Raw genomic sequence first — 6657 nt, 5'->3', positions numbered from 1 at the left:
GTCCTGGCCGAGCCCGGGATGCGGGGTGCACCGGGGAGAACCGGCTTCAGGCTGGCTCTTGGAGGTGAGGAGCCGCAGGGTCCACTTGGCCTGATTAATCTTTTATTTCTCAGGGCTTCTTGGGCCCTGCATGCAATCCAGGAGGTGGAAGAAGGCCAAATGGAAACCAGACTTGCCTAAGATGCTCTTTGTGGTCATAGACACCTGCCTGAAAGTGGCCTTAGGACGCCATCGGAGCAAAGACTGTGACAGGATGTAACCCGAAGGGAGACTGCGGTATCTCTCTTGCTCATGCCTGGTTTTTGTTTGATTTTTGCTGCTCTGGACTTTTGTTTCTTAATAACATTAAGTTTTGGGGGGTTTTTTGAGAGAGAGCTCTTGGGAGTGGAGAGGGGCAGAGGGAGACAGACAGAGAGAGGATCCCAAGCAGGCTCTACTCTCAGCTTGGAGCCTTGCTGCTGGGGGCTCAGTCTCAGAACCTGACCTGAGATCAAGACCTGAGCCCAAACCAAGGGTTGCTTGTTTAACTGACTGAGCCACCAAGAAGTCCCTGCTGCTCTGAGCTTTTAAAAACTCCTGAAAACATTGTGGGTTTTTGGGACAGCTGGGTGGCTCAGCGGTTGAGAATCTGCCTTCAGCTCAGGGCATGATCCCAGGTCTGAGGATCTAGTCTTGAACTGGACTCCCCACAGGGAGCCTCTATGTCTCTGCCTCTCTCTGTGTGTCTCTTATGAATAAATAAAATCTTAAAAAAAAAAACCACAACATCGTGCAGTTTTAAGGAAAAACACAATAAAATGCTAATTGCATTTTTTCTGCACCTGTTCAGATAATCATAGGCATTCTACTTAACTGTTTATGAGCTTTATTACATCAATAGACTTTCTAAGAGTGATTACTCCTTTAAATCTTAGGATAAACACAACTAGCTCATAGTTTTGTAATTGTTGCTATTAACACATTGTTGGCTTCGGTTGCTAATATTTTATTTAAATAGATTTCTTTTTTCAAAAAAGGCCATATTTTCTCCTCTCAAATAGCTGTCTAGGCAGGGCTTATGGATATATTTTTTAAAGATTTTATTTATTTATTCATGAGAGACACACACACACACACACACACACAGAGAGGCAGAGACACAGGCAGAGGGAGAAGCAGGCTCCATGCAGGGAGCCCGACATGGGATTTGATCCCCAGGATCAGGCCCTGTGCCAAAGGCAGCACTAAACTGCTGAGCCACCTGGGCTGCCTGAATATTTTGAAGTGGGTCACCTAATGGGCCTGTTTATATTCAGCCAGGGCGCAGGTGATCACTGTGTGTCCTTCTACCTTACTTAGGTATCTATTGCTCAAATTGGTTGCCTAAAAACGGCCTCTATGATAACCTCAGGATAAAGAAGGATAAAACATAAGTTTTTTTTTTTTTTAAGATTTTATTTATTCATGAGAGACACAGAAAGAGAGGCACAGGCACAGGAATGGGGAGAAGCAGGCCACCCCCCACAAGGAGCCTGATGTGGAACTTGATCTCAGTCTCTGTGAGATCACATCCTGAGCCAAAAGCAGATGTTCAACCGCTGAGCCACCTATGTGTCCCAAAACATGAGGTTTCTTATGAGAATTTAACATCATTAAAAATTAAAATCTAGTGGTTCCTGGCTGGCTCACTGTTAGAACATGAGACTCTTGGTCTCAGGATCATGAATTCAAGCCCCATGTTGGGCATGGAGCCTACTTAAAAAAATAATTATAAAATTAAAAATCTATGTTAAAAGATACCATAAAAGTGTGAGACTAAGAGCTACCAAGTAGCTGTGGAGAAGCTGTCCACAAGCATATGACCAAAAAAGCATTAGTATTCCAGATATATAAAGAAGTCAATATGGGGCAGCCCTGGTGGCTCAGCAGTTTAGCACCACCTTTGGCCCAGGCTGTGATCCTGGAGACCAGGGATCGAGTCCCACGTCGAGCTCCCTGCATGGAGTCTGCTTCTCCCTCTGCCTGTGTCTCTGCCTCTCTCTCTCTCTCTCTCTCTCTCGTATGTGCCTCTCATGAATAAATAAAATCTTTAAAAAAAAAGTCAAGGGATCCCTGGGTGGCGCAGCGGTTTGGCGCCTGCCTTTGGCTCAGGGTGCGATCCTGGAGACCCAGGATCGAATCCCATATCGGGCTCCCTGCATGGAGCCTGCTTCTCCCTCTGCCTGTGTCTCTGCCTCTCTCTCTCTCTCTGTGTGTGACTATCATAAATAAATAAATTTTAAAAAAATAAAATAAAAAAATAAAAAATAAATACAAAAAAAAGTCAAAGTCTTAAAAAAAAGAAGAACTCTTGGGGTGCCTGGGTGGGTCAGTCAGTTAGGCTTCTGCCTTCCACTCAGGTCATGATCCCAGAGTCCCTGGCATTGGGCTCCCTGCTCATCAGGGAGTCTGCTTCTCCCTCTCCCTCTGCTCCTGCTGTATCTTTCTCTCTCTCAAATAAATAAATAAAATCTTTTCTTTTTTTATTTTTTTTTAATATTTATTTATTTATGATAGACATAGAGAGAGAGAGGCAGAGACACAGGAGGAGGGAGAAGCAGGCTCCATGCCGGGAGCCCGACGTGGGACTCGATCCCGGGACTCCAGGATCGCGCCCTTGGCCAAAGGCAGACGCTAAACCACCGAGCCACCCAGGGATCCCAAAATCTTTTTTTTTTTAAAGAGGAACTCTTAATCCCATGCTCAAGAACTTCTGTTCATACATGCAGCATTGTTTGTAATATTAGAAAACTGTTAACAACCCCAATGTCAATCATCAGGAAAATGGAGAAATGAATTGTGGCTTACAGGAGAATGCCACTCATCAGTAGACAGTGATGAACTAGAGGAACAACATTAACATAAAATTAGGTGAAATCAAAACACAGCCTGGATAAAGGTGCAGAAAATTGTACAGATTATAAAGCCTTTACATATATTTTATAAAGATTTTATTTATTTTTAAAGATTGTATTTATTCACAAGAGACACAGAGGGAGAGAGAGAGAGAGAGAGGCAGAGACACAGGCAGAGGGAGAAGCAAGCTCCATGCAGGGAGCCCCATGTGGGATTCGATCCTGGAACCCCGGGATCATGCCTTGGGCTGAAGGCAGGCACTAAACCGCTGAGCCACCCAGAGATCCCCTAAAGATTTTATTTTTTATTTATTTATTTTTTTTAAATTTTTATTCATTTATGATAGTCACAGAGAGAGAGAGAGAGAGAGAGAGAGAGAGGCAGAGACATAGGCAGAGGGAGAAGCAGGCTCCATGCACCGGGAGCCTGACGTGGGATTTGATCCCGGGTCTCCAGGATCGCGCCCTAGGCCAAAGGCAGGCGCTAAACCGCTGCGCCACCCAGGGATCCCCCAAGATTTTATTTTTTAAAGTCATCTCTACACCCATCGTGGGGCTAAACTCACAATCTCAAGATCAAGAGTTGCACGCTCCACTGACCCAACCAGTCAGGCACCCCGAAAGACTTTATATTAAGAAATATACTTTGTATTTGGAAATCTACAAAACCTTATGTCTTAGGTAGGAATATATGCATATGTAGTAAAAGCTTGAGAGTGTACCTGGGATACAACTAAATTCAGAACTGGATTTAATTTTTTTTTTTTTAAGATTTATAGGGCAGCCTGGGTGGCTCAATGGTTTAGCGCCTGCCTTCGGCCCAGGGCCTGATCCTAGAGACCCAGGATCGAATCCCACATCGGGCTCCCTGCATGAAGCCTGCTTCTCCCTCTGCCTGCGTCTCTGCCTCTCTCTCTCTGTGTCTCTCATGAATAAATAAGTAAAAAATAAAAATAAAAAAAGTTTTTTAAATAAATAAAGATTTATATATTTGAGTGGATCCCTGGGTGGCTCAGAGGTTTAGCGCCTGCCTTCAGCCCTGGAGACCTGGGATCAAGTCCCACATTGGGCTCCCTGCATGGAGCCTGCTTCTCCTGCCTGTGTCTCTGTCTCTCTGTGTGTCTCTCATGAATAAATAAAGAAAATCTTTAAAAAAAAGATTTATATATATATATTTTAAAGATCCTATTTATTCATAGAGACACAGAGCGAGGCAGAGACACAGGCAGAGGGAGAAGGAGGCCCCACACAGGGAGCCCACGTGGGACTCGATCCAGGGTCCCCAGGACCACACCCCAGGCTGCAGGTGGCGCTAAACCGCTGCATCACCAGGGCTGCCCAAGACATATATTTGAGAGACAGAGAGCATGAGCAGGGAGTAGGGCAGCAGGACAGGGAGAGAGAGAAAATCCTATCAGACTCCCTGCTGAGCACGAGACTCCACACAGGGCTCTATCTCAGGACCCTGAGATCATGACCTGACCCAAAATCAAGATGCTCAACAGACTGAGCCACCCAGGCAGCCCTGGGTTTACCATCCTGTGTCCAGGACTACTACTATGATAATACTCAGTTGCCCTCCCTTCTCCCCAAAATGCCACCTGACACCTCACCGCAGTCAGCCCCCATGTGCCTAGGTTCCCCAGCCATTAATTATTATCCTTAAGCCTGGAGGTTTGAGGTTTCTTCTCAGCAAACAACTGGGAGCTTAACCTTGAGTGTGAAGGTCAACGTGTGAGGTGGCCCCAAGCTATATGCTAATCCTCTCAGCAGCCCTCTGTGGGTGACTACAGTCTCCTTATGATGTAGAAATTGTTGGGGTTCGGAGTGGATGGCCAAGAAATTCTTGAGGCATGTTTGGTGCAAAAAGGTGGTTTTATTAAAGCCCAGGGACAGGACCTGTGGGCAGAAAGAGCTGCTTTGGGGTGATGAGGAGTGGACAATTATATACTTTTAAGTTGGGAGGGGGTTAGGGACAGCATAAGTGTAAAACTTAGAACCAAGTTTTCCAGGACTTGGAGGGGACTAGCTCTTGTTAGGAAAAGGTCATTTATTGCTGTCTAGTAAAACCCTAGTCATGAGACCCTTCAGGGGGTGTATCAGTGGTCCATATGCTTGGCGGATGACTGCTAACATGTAACTTGGGGGGTAGAGATAAAGGAGATTTTCAAAATAATTTTTATATGTTAAAGAAGACCTTAAAGGATCCTAGGGGGTCAGGCCTTTTGCCCTTTGCAAACCTATTAACGTTGGTGCAGCTGAGGTCCCAGCGAAAGGACGCTCACCTGTTTCAAGGACTTGCCAATGGGCTGTAAGTAGTAAGGAAATTCAATTATTTTTTTCTTTTGCCCTTGTTTTCCCACATCACCTGAGACCCCACAAGGTCAAGCGTGGACTGGCGACACAACAACTCTGCTGAAAGCTGGATTCCTCGGATCCCAAGTCAGGGGCTGACACTGCCCAATGGGGTCCCCTGCTGGCCCAGATGCATAGTGCCTCCAAAGCACCCTGGAGTTGGGTGGGGGTGTGTGTGGAAAGAACACCCCTTCACCCTTCCAGCCCTTGGCTTTCTGCATTTGTGTCACCTAGCTGGTTTCCTGAGGGGGTGGAAGGGAAGGGAGGGGAGGCGGGGTGACCCGCCCACAGCCCCCTAGGAAAGGCGCAGCAGCAGGTGGCCCGTCTCCCCAGGGTGCGAGTCCACGCCTCCGCGCCCCTCTGACAAGCCGGGGCCTTTCACTCTGCAGGGAGGGAAACTGAGGCCCAGAGCCGGCGGGGACCTGCCCGTGGCACTCAGCAGGAAGCAGGGAGGAGTGTGCTCCCACTGAAAATAATACGGGAGGGCCAGTAGGCGTGACTCCCGGGGGTCGGCGCCCCGGTTCTGCGGCCTCTGCCCGGGTCCCCAACCGGCCTCCAGACCCCCCACCCCGGGACCCACTCGGCCGCGCTGGGTCCCCAGCTTCCCCCCGCCGCACAGACCCGCTCGGCCACGAGGGGGCGACAGAGCCCAGGCTGTGCCGCGGCGGGTCCCCTAGCTCCGTCCGCCCCCGGGTGGGGGGGCTCCGCTGTGGCAGGGAAACTCAAAGGCCTGTGTCAGTGCTCCTCCTGGTGCGGGGCCTCCCCCAAGCCACCCCCTCCCGTCCCGGACCCAGGCGCCCCCTCCTGCACCCACCCCAGGGGGTCCCCCTGCCGGTCCTGCGCGCCCAGCCTGTGCCACACCCGTGGGCCAGGGCCCGGGGCAACCCTGCCTGTTGGCGCATGACCCCCCACGCCCTCTGCACCCTGCGGGCGCGCCAGTGGCCTGGGCTAGTGCCTTCCCCTGGAACCCGGGCTCAGGTTGGACCTCTCTCCAGGGCTCAGGCCAGGAGCAGGCCAGGCCATCACTGGGACCGAGCACTGGGTGCATCGCTACTCCAGGTGGGGGTGCCTAGCACGCCACTTAGGGCTGACCTGTCCTGGGCCTGCCTCCTAGCCCCTCTGGGCCTCAGTTTCCTTTGCTGTCTGGTTTCCAGGAAGTGCTGCAGAATGGGAGCAGCCTGTGGTTCAAAGCCAAAAGCCCCTCCTGTTCCTCCCACCCGGACAGGGACCAGCACCTTTGCCTCTCACCAGAAGCCTCCCAAGGACCCACGGGGGCAGAGGTCAGGAGGCCTGCTGACCTTGGACACCAGGCTGAGAGGGTGGCAGCAAGCCACCACCAAGCACATCATGAGAGCTGCAGCAAACACTCAGGGCGCTCCTGCAGTTCTAACAGGTACCTCCTCTCCCAAGCCTCTGTTGTTTACCTGTA

The sequence above is a fragment of the Nyctereutes procyonoides genome, unplaced genomic scaffold (genome assembly GCF_905146905.1).
Source record: "Nyctereutes procyonoides isolate TBG_1078 unplaced genomic scaffold, NYPRO_anot_genome, whole genome shotgun sequence".
Taxonomy (NCBI): Eukaryota; Metazoa; Chordata; class Mammalia; order Carnivora; family Canidae; genus Nyctereutes; species Nyctereutes procyonoides.
This window is presented reverse-complemented; position numbering follows the sequence as displayed.